Source organism: Lottia gigantea (genome assembly GCF_000327385.1).
Source record: "Lottia gigantea unplaced genomic scaffold LOTGIsca_189, whole genome shotgun sequence".
Taxonomy (NCBI): domain Eukaryota; kingdom Metazoa; phylum Mollusca; class Gastropoda; family Lottiidae; genus Lottia; species Lottia gigantea.
Genome location: NW_008708354.1, coordinates 340,623 through 354,221, shown reverse-complemented (window position 1 = coordinate 354,221; position 13,599 = coordinate 340,623).

The window sequence follows — 13,599 nt, the reverse complement described above, 5'->3', positions numbered from 1 at the left end:
TGTGTTCAAAGTTAAACACATTTTTGATCTAGACCAAATCTTTTCATTCATAACATTGAAGTTCTAGAGAATATGGATGTCCATTAAAACAGATTGTTAATGTTATTTGGTTGGGCATTAAAAATGTGTTAAAGGCTTTTAAGAACTTCTAAAATCATTGTTTAAAAAAATCTTACAATATTGAATTCGCCAACGACTATGTAAACATCTCAGATCTTTACAATAGCAAAATGTGGTGTTGATCGTTCTCATCTCACATTATTTTTCTAATCGAAATAAGACAGGAAGCTATTTCATAGATACGATTTTTTCTTACCAAAAAGTGTGTATTGATTCAACTAGAAGAACAAGATGCTTCAGCAAACAGTTGTTGGTCTAAAAGTTCTACTGTTAAAATTCTTATGTCTATCATTCATTAAATGAATCCAGTTGAGATATACCACTAAGAGCATTTCGGTCAATTCTCGTAGGATTGATTGTTCTTGAGAAAGAACGGTATAGTATAATTAAATGGTGTTAGAAAAATATACACTTAAGAATTAGAACTACGTATTCATTTCTTCTCGCTTTGTCACTAAACTTACGTTCCAGGGCTCCGCCAACAAAAAATCTTTGAGATCAATTTTGTCGTAAGTATGGTATTTCTCAACTTAAACTTCTACACTTGTAACGGTCCACATTTAAAACCAATTTTCAACAATCCATCTTGCATTTCGGACAAGTTGACTTGTACGAAAACATCTCGTTGTTTAGGTCGGACAATGAATAATCCAAGAATTCATTGTGTTACTACAAAACCAAAGTTTGCAAAATTGATGTTACTCAGATTTATTAGTCCAATCAAGAGCAGAAAAGAAGGACACATCAATTTCTTCTTGTATGTTAGAACTACTACATAAGCCAAAGAAACTTGCTTAAAATCAGATGAACCAATTTATTTCTCTGCTTTATTTGGCTAATGATTAAGCCAAGGGCATCATACATGAACCATCATACGTTTTCCACTACTATAGTTAGAGAAAGGCGATAAAGTTAATGATGCACCCGTATGATTAACTCAATTTTATAACTAGGACATAATTTAGTACCATTTTGCAATTATTTTCATCATTCATTGTATTGTGCATTGGATCTCTGATTAAAGAATAAACCACTGTGGTTAAAGAATGTAAATGATCTACTGACGTCTTTTATAGTCCTTAAAGAGAGAAGACAATTTGAAAAATGTTAATTTTTGAAATATTTCATAGTGAGTGATATACAAAAATGACATTCAGTTTTAAAAATTCATACATGAATTCACCACGCGTCTGGAGCGAACATTTCTAGAATATTTTAAATTTGATCGAGGGTCCATTGGTATGTGGTATCAAGATACGGTTTTTGCTAGAAAGTAAAATATAATTAACTGGTGGAAACTTTAGTCTTTCAGCAGTAAGTGCGTTCCGCTATTGGTCGGGGTTTTTCAGATACCTTCAGCAGCTAGAAATAGTATGAAATCTAACTATTCTCTGTTTCTGTCTGTGGTATGGTCGACCTAATCCTGTACAAATCTGCGACCGAACAATAACTGCCCCTGTTGTAACAGACATTCAATTTTTCAACTTGACTCTTTTTGTCAGTGATACTGGCCGGAGGTACGTCCCTATATAAGTAAACACAAGACCATTGGAATGGCGTTGTCCGTCTTCATTAACCAACCAGGAGCAGAAACGAGGAAAGGTTTATATAAAGACCTTGAAGATGTTAAAACTAAAAATTCTCAAGTTTTTTCGTTAATCTAGGGCTAAAGTATAATCATAGTTTCCTATATCTATTATTCTTTTCAAAAATAGAATATTGGGTAGTCATGTTAATACATGGAACTAAAAGCATTTGGAAGTAAATATATATATTTTTAAGGATGGGACGACGGATGTCGATTTCTAAAATTATTGCCACAGTACGGCTTTTAAGAAACAGGATATTTGGTCGCCATGTAAATACATTGAACTACACTGTACGGAAGTAATATTATTTTAAACATATGACGGATGTTGATTTAAAAATAAAAATCATATAAATTAAATTTAGGTTTATACAAATCTAGAGTGGAAAGCATATTCCCGCCAAGGCAACCTTTTTGCAATAGCTATTTCAAATTTCAGTCTATTTTGATACAAATGTAAAAAAATAACCGAGTTTTCGTTCGTGACCTCCAAAATTGAGAATGCTTCTGTTTCCAACCGCTTTTCATGAAGCTGAGTGAAACGTATTTAGACGTAATCCACTCTCTTTAACAGTTGACGTTTAACATTGGGCGAAAAAGTTTAATGAAGTTTTTATGCTACTCGAAGGCTATCCATGGTCTCCCAAGTATTTGTTCCACTAATGACTATTAAAGTAAAAACTTACGTCCATTAACGCATTTACAATTTCATAATTACATGTAGATCAAGATCGGATTCTTCGTGACAGTCATTTTGAAACTCCCACGCGTTTGAAAATTCCAAGATAATGGTGTTCAGAAAACTTCTAACAATATTTACAGAATTTCACTTCGTTGTGAGGGCTGAGCTTCTCACTGCCACTCCACAGGCTACAATTTTCTTTTATGATTTAAAAGCTTGTAGGTAGGATAGATAACTGCTCATTTCAGCGAATTTGCGCGCTATGCTTTCTCCCAAAACACTTGATACTACCATGAGATGGCACATGACATGTAACTGTCATCTCTTAACAAATGAGAAAGCATAGTAAGTAACTTACCTTTTGGTTACACTTTGCCTGGCATCTGGCTCCAAAAACATAATGCTCATATTCCGTCCTAGTGGTTGCAGGTTGCACTATAGTTATGTATAGCAGTAGGGTTATCCGCATTGTTTCAAAAAGTTTCAATATCCATTTCTTAACATCCATATCCGTATCCAAAATACACCTGATTGGTCAACACATGACGGAAATAAATTGGACACGAGAGGTGCACAGCATAGATACGACGCGGAAGGTTATTTTAATTGGAAGTCAACTGTTCGGAACCTTATTCCTATATCCGTAGCTAATCCATAAGCACAGGACAGGGACGTGTACAGAAGGCTGTTTAATTGGAAGTCACAAATTGGGAACGAACTCTATTTTCGCTAATTTTTCCAATATCCATCATCCAGCGATACTAATAACATAAGTGTGGTTAATGGAAGTCACCTGTTGTAAACTAACTCTGAACCAACTGTTTTCCTATATCCAAAATATATTAATAGTGATACTTAATTCCATAAGTATAACATAGAGACGTACATGGAATGGAACTCACTATTCCAACCCTAATTCCGCTCATCTGTCTATTTCCAACATCTAGCGATGTTTAGGAGACGCCAAGACAAGGTTATTCACCTGATGTCAGCTGTTTACAGAGAACCCTACTTCCGCTAATATTTCCCGTATCTATCATCTATCATACCTAATTCTTAAGAATCTGGAAGTATCATATCGATAAAACCAACTGAATTGAAAGTTTGCACAAACTTCAATTAAAGAACTCTTCAGTCGTACCGTTTCCAAAGTAACACTGATCACTGACAGGGGTGGAAATTATCAATTGATTTTTTAACAATATTGCTGAAAATATTCATCACTCTTAAACTGTTCGGATATTCCAAGGACGAATAGACATGAAGATAATTTTAAAAAAAAAAGTATTCCAGACGTCATAAAAACCAAATGCGTTTTTAAAATCCCACCGTTCCAATTAATTCAACCTTCGGTATCAGCAGACTGCTCAATTTTATTGATCATTATCAGAGGTTGTCGTATATTATATACCACACGTGTGACATGTAGACATTACACCATTAATTTAGTTATAAATGCAAATGACTTTAATATTTAAAATATTGAACAATAATATATTAATAGGAAATGCACAGTTGGCTAACAGATAAAAATGTTGACGTTAACAAGAAAGTTGATAGTGATCTCACTATATTTTGCTATTTAATGGTTTTGTCTTAGTCGTGGTCTCTAAAGAATCGGAAGATGTAGCTCAAAGGAAAAACGTTCAATAAGGTATTCCCGGCTACCTATCGAGACAGTCTGGATAAAAGCAACAAGAGCATAAATAACACAATCCGTAATGTCGAAAATCAATATAATGCAGCTTTAATGCATATTTCCGATAGACTTTCACGCTTACAAGCGTATCGTATCGTTGACTTTAATTAAAAACAAAGATATAAGAATCATAGTATAAAACACATATATACCACTTATACATGAGACAGTACCGAAGATCAGATATTGAATGGTTAATATTGCTTACTTACTGTACTGTTAAATTGATACCTACTGTTCACATTAAAACATTTTAAATTCAAACTACTTTATTTGCTACATTGGCTATCAGAACACGCCTGCATTCCAACTTACTTGTTTGGAAATCACATCCGACATCCATCTGATTCGCCTCGAGAACACTTCGATTAGGAATGATAATACTTCTTCCATTCCAAATCAGAACACGCCCGCCTTTAAACTACTTGATTCTGTATCTGAACGTAAGATTTAATAATCTGTCCGAATTTGATTAAGTTTAATTGACTTAAAATAAATCAAATTATGTTTTGCACATACGTAATCTGTAAGTTACTCAGCACTATGTTTACACTTTTGTCCCTTTAGGCGCCGATTTTAGAACTTTGAATGACATAATATATTGTTGATAGAAACTCAGATAAAAAAATAAAATAAATATTTTTTGTAGTGTAAAATGATCTACGAATTTGTGTCACATGTTATATTACTAAATTAGAAATTGATATTTTTCTCTTGATAATTTTCTGAATGATCAATTCTTTTTTTTAGAAAATCTTTAATGACACATTTTAAAAATGTTAATGTCTACCACGATATGTCGCCTGTTTCACAGTTCATGATAAAGAATTGATGATTACTTCCAGTTGATTATAAATGTATGAACAACTCATAAAAATCAATAATAAATTTTAGTTCAACAGTCCATATCCTATACTCTTCGTACCGCGGTATTATTTTCTGGTGAAATTGAACAATTGCGTTTAAGCGTTCATTTCCTGTAACAAGTAGTGCCTGAAAAAGAAAGTACTCTTTAGGAAATGTCGACCTTTTTTCTCATTTACATTTTCTTTTTACATTACTGATTTTGTAGGCTTGTGGTCTTCGACTTATAGATTATGATATTGTTTTTACTGTTTACGATTACCTGTTTATGGCATCTCAATTATTTAATAATTCATAATCGTTTCAATACTATTTCTGCTACTGCCTTGTAACTACTCGTTGCTATATTTTTATTTATTTCGCGCTTGTTTGTATGATACTTAATATTTTAACTGATTTACTTAAATCAAGTCATCTAAAGAATCAATCTGATAAATGTAGATCTAGCTATTACAATTCGTGTTTTTCAGTGTGTGAGTGAGTTTCCTAAACATTTATGATCTAAGGCAAATTTAAGCATTTGAACCAGATTGCGTGAGAATGAAACCGAATTATTAAACAAATGTAATTTGTAAAACAGTTTTTATATCCCATATGTTACTAGGGCATATTTCATACAATCGACAAAATCCAACAAACTTTCAAAGAATATACAAAGAATGTCACTTCATGTCTTTGCTCTTTGCTCATAGTAATGTTGGTGTAAGGCAATTTGCATTCTTGTTCGTCAAAATTACTATTCAAATTTTGTAGTTCAAACGCCAGCTGTGTAAACGGCGCATTACAATGAATCATGGTTTACGATCTATTATTGTATTTCAAGCAATCTATAAGGAGATTTAAGTTTTTGCTCAATTACTTCAAACTATCAAAGCAAAATCATCTAAATCCTACATTTATTGTCACAGACTAAACTGAGCAAAAAATTCAATAAACGACATTTGAATTTTTTTTAGAATTAAAGTAGCCTTACTAGTTTATCCAAAAAGATTTTATTTTAACATCGAATGGATGATTTACAAATGAAGATTCCTTAACAAAATCCCATTTTGATGTCGCATCATTGCCGATGACCATGAATGCTACCAACATCAGAAATGTTTTCACATCCAAAACAAAAATGAAAATGGTTCCATATCCAAAATGAGCAATGGTGACATATCGTATCCAATGTTATCCAATCTATGCACAAAAATATGAGATAAAGCACTACCTTTCCCTTAAATAAGATATAAATTACCATACCTTTTAAATAAACACACAAGATCAGTCGGTAAGAATACTAGTTCTTCCTGGTATAAAATACGACTAATTGTCACACGATATCCAACAGCCGTAGACTGTCTTACATCGTGTCCAAGGGTTATAGATCTTTCATTGCTAAGACTTAGTCCTTGATTATACACAATTGATAGAACTAAGATTTACGAATACCATCTTCATAGAAAGTTATCATGTAATATTGTTCAGCCAGTTTTCCAAAATACAATACGAAAATGAAAAAAATGACTTCTATTGTTCAGTGCCATTGAAAGGAATTCCCAAATAATACATCGTTTATGGTACTCTTCTAATTGATTTGAAACGTCATTACATCTGGAAGGTCGACATAATGATATCGCTGACACACAAACTGTTTATCTTTCATCATTTTTGATTTGCTCAGCAGTGATTTCATAGAATTGGGCAGAAACCATTTCCTGTGTATTGGATTTACTACAAAACTCTATGAAATGGAAGAAATGTTTTTAAAACAAAATCGCACTTTTAGAATAGTGATATTCTAAACTCTTTTTCTTGACCCATAAATTAGTTGAATTAAATGTATTTTTTTCATTTTATGTACAACAGCTTTTAATATTCAAGAAAGTTCATCGTTATTGATTCACTGGTAGATGTATCACAAGCTCCTGATTGCGACGCGATTCTCTAGGTTTATTTGTAACAACTCTCGACCAGTTATTGTAGCTCGCGCTATTACAGCAAGTTATTGTAAGCAAATACTGCAATGGGTATACTTACAGGTATGGCGCGATAAATGGAAAATGCAAATGTGATGAAAATAGGAACTTGAGCAATTACTACCAAGATATTGTATGCAAGTTACTTCAATAACTAGAACTTAGAAGTATAGCTTGTCAAGTGAAAAACCAATTTATGAAAATAGAAACTTGAGCAATTACTACAAGATATTGTATGCCCGTGGGTTCGTTTTGCCGCATTGCCCAACTTGCCGCATCGTGCCCAACTGCACAAAAACGACTTGTAAAACGAAACTAAAGGTTTCTGGTAAAATCCGGAATGGCCATTTGTTTCGCATAAAACGAAATATTTTAATTTAGCACATAATATATAACGTGACAAGTACAAAAATGAAAATAAAGTTTTACGTCCTACTTTTCTGAAGACGGGCAACGCCTTGCAGGGTACAATGAGGGAAATTTTGCCAGGTTAGCTGCATTAGCTTGCTCTTTTTCGAACTGTCGAAACTTTAACAAAGCCTTTAGTACACAACGTGACAAGTAAAACGTCAAGGACAATGTGAAAACAGTAGGGCCAACTTTCAACAAATGTATTTCACATTGAATCAGAAATTTTTGTCTCAGTAAACGAAAGACGGAAAATCCTTTCAGATGGAAATACTAACCTCTCTAATTGTTGCTCTTTAATCTCACACTGGTACTGGTAATAACACGCCCACTTGTCCTTGAAAGCACTGTTCACTAAAGCGTTGACTTACATGATGACATAATTTATGAGCTTTTATTGATGCTCTTAGAAATAAACAGCTTTCACAATTTTTGATAATAATTCACGCTGAATTTAAAACAAACATCTTTGTGTTTAGTGAAATGTGACGCTTTAATGATCAAATATGATTTTATACTGACTGGCAACCCACTCCAATATTACTTACATCATTGAAAGAGTCGGAACGCGAAATATTCACAGACTGTTAAAACGAAATCTGAAATAACTGCTGGCATTATATTTAAGTGAAATTTTTTATCATTAGACGATCTTCCTGGAAATTTTCTCGATAGCAAGAATTTTGTCGGTTGTTCTATAATGTTTTTCTATCCAAATTGACATTCAAATGGCTTGAAGATTAAATCAAGATTGTTATTTTGATCGGAGATACAATGATGGCCTTGAGCAATCAGATTGTATCAATCAATTCAGAATACATGTATATTATTATCAAATGTGTCATAGCTTTACTCACACTGCAGATATTATCATTATGCCAACTTTACATAATTTATTCGGTCTCTGTGTTATACTGTGTTCTTTACATTTTTGATCACTTGTTTAAACTAAACTTTCGTTCCGTTTTTTTATTAGTTTTTATTTTGAATATAGGGTCTAAAGACATTCATTTTGTTAAAATAACCTTTTGACATTACCCTACTTTAATCAAATTTATGTCCTCTCCAGCGCTGGCATTATGTGATAGAGTGAAGAAATTCGATTGGTTAGAGCAGATGTCATGAGGTTAGGTCAAAAAAGTTAATTTGACCAACGTTCAAGAAAGTTGTCGTTAGACCCGAAGTGAGGTGGCTATATCAGAAATAAACGCTAATAAAACCGAACGAGAGTTTGATCTAATTTTAATTAGATTTCTTTTATATCGACATTGTCATCTCGTCAATTTTTTTTAAACTGAAAATTATCCTCTTCTATGACTGATTCCATAAATTGCCGCGCACTACTTTACAGGTAATGCTTACTTCACCAGAAGATATTGTTCTTATTCTCATCTCCTGTAGACGGTATATATTTATGTTTATCAAGTATATGTGTCACTCCATTGACAAGTTTATTTTAATACGTTGTGCTTTATGCCACAGTTTTCAAAAATATATCAATATCCTGTTCATGTGACATTGATCCTAAAGAAGAAAACAATAGGTTACGTTCTCATTTTTAACAAAGGGAAATTTTGGCAGTTATGACTATTTGACGTTTTTGTTTTCTTTTGACAGGAAATAACTCATCTTATATCATTCTTATGTAACAATCCTAGGAAGGTGGGGTCGGCACATTCCGACTTCCGACTTCCAATTTCTTTTTCACGTCTGACATTCAACTGTTTACTTTCTCTTCCTTTTCTCTGAGCAGATCGTGCTACAGTCGGTGACAGAAACACAGTAAGTTGATTTGCTGATTGTTAATAAACGTCAATTGAGTAAATTTGTACATTATTCTTGAACTTAAAACATATATAGAGCCCACATTGAATCTCTTTATCAGAACAAATGATCATAATAGGAAGAAAGAAAATGGTCCCTTTCTCCACACGAAAGCAATAATTAATCCTTTGTACGAAATAATCGACAAAAGAATTTGTCCTACACATGGAATAACATATCAAGGCTCAAGAATATAATATAATTCTATATAAGATTTCCGAAGAACTTCATGATCTCGCTTTTAAAATGCAGCCTTTCTTTGATGTGTTAAAGTGTGGAATACCACAGCTGAAATTTTGCATAGATCTACCGACCATGTATATCTTGAATGTTCACAAATTTACATAATCATATACCACCTCATATTTGGTTCTTAAATTTGATTTGAGTCCTGAGCTTTCCTAACTGTTGTGATCGCGATGGCTCGAGATGCTTGCACTTAATCAGAATGAGAGAAATGAAAGATGGCGGACGTGTTGTGACAGCTGTGTCCACGAATAGTTTTTCCTTGAATATCCACGATGTTTACTTCAAGAAAACCATGTATGCAATGGTGAACCGAAATTCGTGGTAAAAATGGTAAATATATCGATAAATACGTAAATCTTACAATCATTATTTGTATCCGTTAAATGTTCTCACAAACTTGATCAAGATCAGTCGCTCACTTCGACCTACATTTCACAATGTCGGGTAAAACAAGGACAAACAACAGCCGAAAAGAACACGGTCTGATGTACGAGAGTCCTCCAGTAGCACATCCAATATCTCAACTTTTTTAAATACTATAATTGAGGACGAGGGTTCGCTTAAGACTAAAGCCTGTCAAAGAACAAATTCTTAATATTCTGTGTTCTGAACTCTCCTCCCAACTTGAGGAACTCAAACGTGAAATGGATGATAGACTAGATGAAATCGCACAATATTCCAGGCGCACCTGTCTCAAAATATCTGGTATGAGACTGACTTCGAAAATACCGATTCTAAATCTCTAGACTTGTTTAACTCTCTTATTTTCAAAAATTGCAATACCACTCTTACCATTAATGATATAGGTAGATCTCATCGGGTTGGACCTAAAAGACCAGGTAAAACACATGATATCATAGTGAGATTCTTAAGTTATCGTCAGCTAGACTTAATATATTCCAACAAGAAGGCCCTTAAGGACCACAATCAGCAAAATCCAAATCCGAAAGGAAAAGGCATCTATATAAACGAGACTAACAAACGTGCCATTCTGTACAAGGAAACGCAATCACTCGTAAGGTTCAAGTGTATTGCTTCCTGTTGGACCCATGATGGTAAAATACTCGTGAAAAACAACAATTACAAAATTGTACAAATAAAATGCGAATCTGATCTAAATCAGTTTCGTCCAAACCCCTATAGGCAAACCCAGCCACCAAATAGTAATTTTCAAATAACACAGGATACTCAACCTGATCAATCATTGGAGCCAATCAATCCAGTAACATCAGAGTATTCAGACCAACCACAGACCTTTCAGCAACTAACCTCCACCCCAGCAGGTGCGACAAATTATGCCTCTAAAGCAATTAGCCACTATTTTCCACCAACATCGCCAAAGAACTGAAACTGTTTTTGGATGCTCTCTTAGGTATCAAAATTTATTATTATTTCATATTATTACGTAAAATCGAAAGTAACGTTTCCGATAGGAAACGTACAGAGTTAAAGTTGTCATACCTCATCCACTTTTTGTAATAATCTTTTTCCTGATTCATAGCCAATCTATTATTACCCTTTAATATAGAGGAAAAGCTTATTCTTACATTGCAAACTTTCCTTCTGTACTTTATTTAACCACCTGTGCATTTAATTTCAATTATTGTATTTTCATTTTTCTTAGCTATTCAATTTATTTTATGTTTTGTATAATAAGTTTATTATGTACATTATGTTTATGCTCACTCTGGCCCACGAAATCTAACCATAATGCATCTCAATACCCGGAGCATCCGAAACAAAATTGAAATTATTGCAGAATTCCATGACTATGATATTTTAACTTTTTCCGAAACCTGGCTTAAAGAACCAGTTGACGTATCTAAACTCCATATTCAAGGCTTTCACCGTCCCGTTACGCTTAACCGAAATGGTTATTAAGGTGGTGGAGTGGCGATCTATGTCAAGAAAAACTTATTTTTTAAACACAGAGCTGATCTTTTCATAAAAAAAACCTTGAAGCTATTTGGATAGAGTGACACCTTAGTGGGGAAAAAACTACTCGTTGCATCAATTTACAACCCCCCTAACTCCAATAATAAATATTGGAACCTACTTTCAAAAAGATTTTCAAATAATTATTCTTGGTGACTTCAACTGTGATCTCCTCTCCCCCTCAGGTGACAAGCGTAAGGCTCTATTAACTGTTATTGACTTCCACCAATGTATTTCAGAACCATAGTAGTATATGTCTTTTCGGATATGACGCATTTCACTTCTGCGCATGCGCAGCGTTTTCAATGCATCATATCCGAAAAGACACAACTGTTAAAATGTATTATAACAGACTCCCCAAACTGTACTATAACAGACTCCCCAAACTGTATTATAACAAACTCCATATAAATTACCCAAACCACAGACAAGAATCACTAATAATAATACAGTAAAAAATAACCGCATTAAAAATGTCTTTAATTTTAAAACACGAAAAAAAAAAATTCGAAGGAGACGGTTTCTTCTCTGCGCTAACATCTCTCATCCCCAAAGTGGCCAATTTTGTCTCAAACAACAAATCCCTCATTTCCTCAGAAGCGCAAGCTCTTGGATCTGTGGCAAAAGCAGGAGTAAATATTAGCGATGCAGTGAAAAAATCTGACGAACTTAAAGAACTGCAGTTAATAAGAGAACTAAGAAACAAGAGACTAGAACGACAAGCCCTAGAAAAACAAGGAAAAGGGTTTAAAATCATTGGATAAAAATGGCAAGCAAAAATTACAGATTGGATCCAATCTTTCAATTGTATGATCCGATTCAATATTCGTTCAACAAAAAGAAAGAGGATTACGTAATCATCTCACCATCGGTAGGGACAAAGACCCAAATAAACGACGGAGGAAGAGTTAGCTTTGAAATTAATTCGTTGTCCAATTGGTTGCTACTTTCCGATGCCCATTTCCGATGCGATTTCAAAATCAAAGACGCCGCTCAGAATCGAATTCCACAAACCAACACGACTTTAGAAAACAACTTCTTTCCGTCTTTATTCAGCGAAATGGTTTTGGAAGCTGGTTCAAATCCGATATAGACGATAAAACACCCCGGCGAGTTTGACACAATGTTGAAAACGGCTCTCTATCCCAAAAACTACGATTCAGTTTCGGGATGGATTCCCGATGTCGGTGACGGAGAAGTTTTAAAAGAACCGGTCAGAACTGTAGCAAATGACGCAGACCTTGCTAGGATAAGGGTAGTTGCTAGAAACACACTGGAAAGAGTGACTCGCGGAGTAAATCACGGATTTGAAAAACGAGCGCTTCAATACAACAATGTCGTCGAGAACAACAGATGGGGTAATTACGTAAATTGGAAGTTGTATCCTTTATTTGATCTTTTGGAACACAGAAAGGTTTCCATAGGTTTACCGTATAAAATTCATTTGCAAAGAGAAATCAACGACAACAAGATATTCTTTGGTGAAAACAACTCTGACGCTAAATTGGAAATAACGAATATCCAACTTTACATACCGGTAATCACTCCTTCCGTAGAAGTGGAAACGAGAATATTCAACTCTTTAACCAAAGACATCGAAATTGCTTTTCTTCGTCGTAACACGGTAGGTAGCATGACTTTAACGGGAGAATCCACCACGTGGCCAATCACCAACACTGTCAAACCAGCGAGATATCTAATGGTCGGTTTCAAAAACTTGCCAGACTCCAAACAACAACAACATTTTCAGAGTGGCATTGAACCATACTCAAGATCCCATCATTCGCAAAGTTCAAGTCAGATTGAACAACGATAATTATCCCAATCAACCTTTGACAATTGATCCTTCCAAAAAAGATTACAACGAATTGTACAGAAACTATAAAAACATGTGCGAATTGTTTGGAAATACGCCTCAGTTTGAATACACAGATTTTTCACTCAATCATCCAATCTTTTGTTTCGATCTGTCAGCTCATCAAGAAGATCTTTTCAAAACAGGGGTAAACATAAATATTCACATCGATAAAACACAAGGAGATGTGACCGGCTACTGTTTATTGCTGGAAGAAGCAAAACATTTGATTAAAATATCAGATAGAAGAATGATAAGAATTGAATAAAAAAACACCCTTTAAAACTGAAACCAGAAACTTTAGTCAAGAAAATAATAGAAGCTATGGACCGACTCTACCGACTCTAATAACTTACAACGGTAAAAAAGTGCACATAACCCAAAAGATTATCGATAAATACAAACATTGCAAAG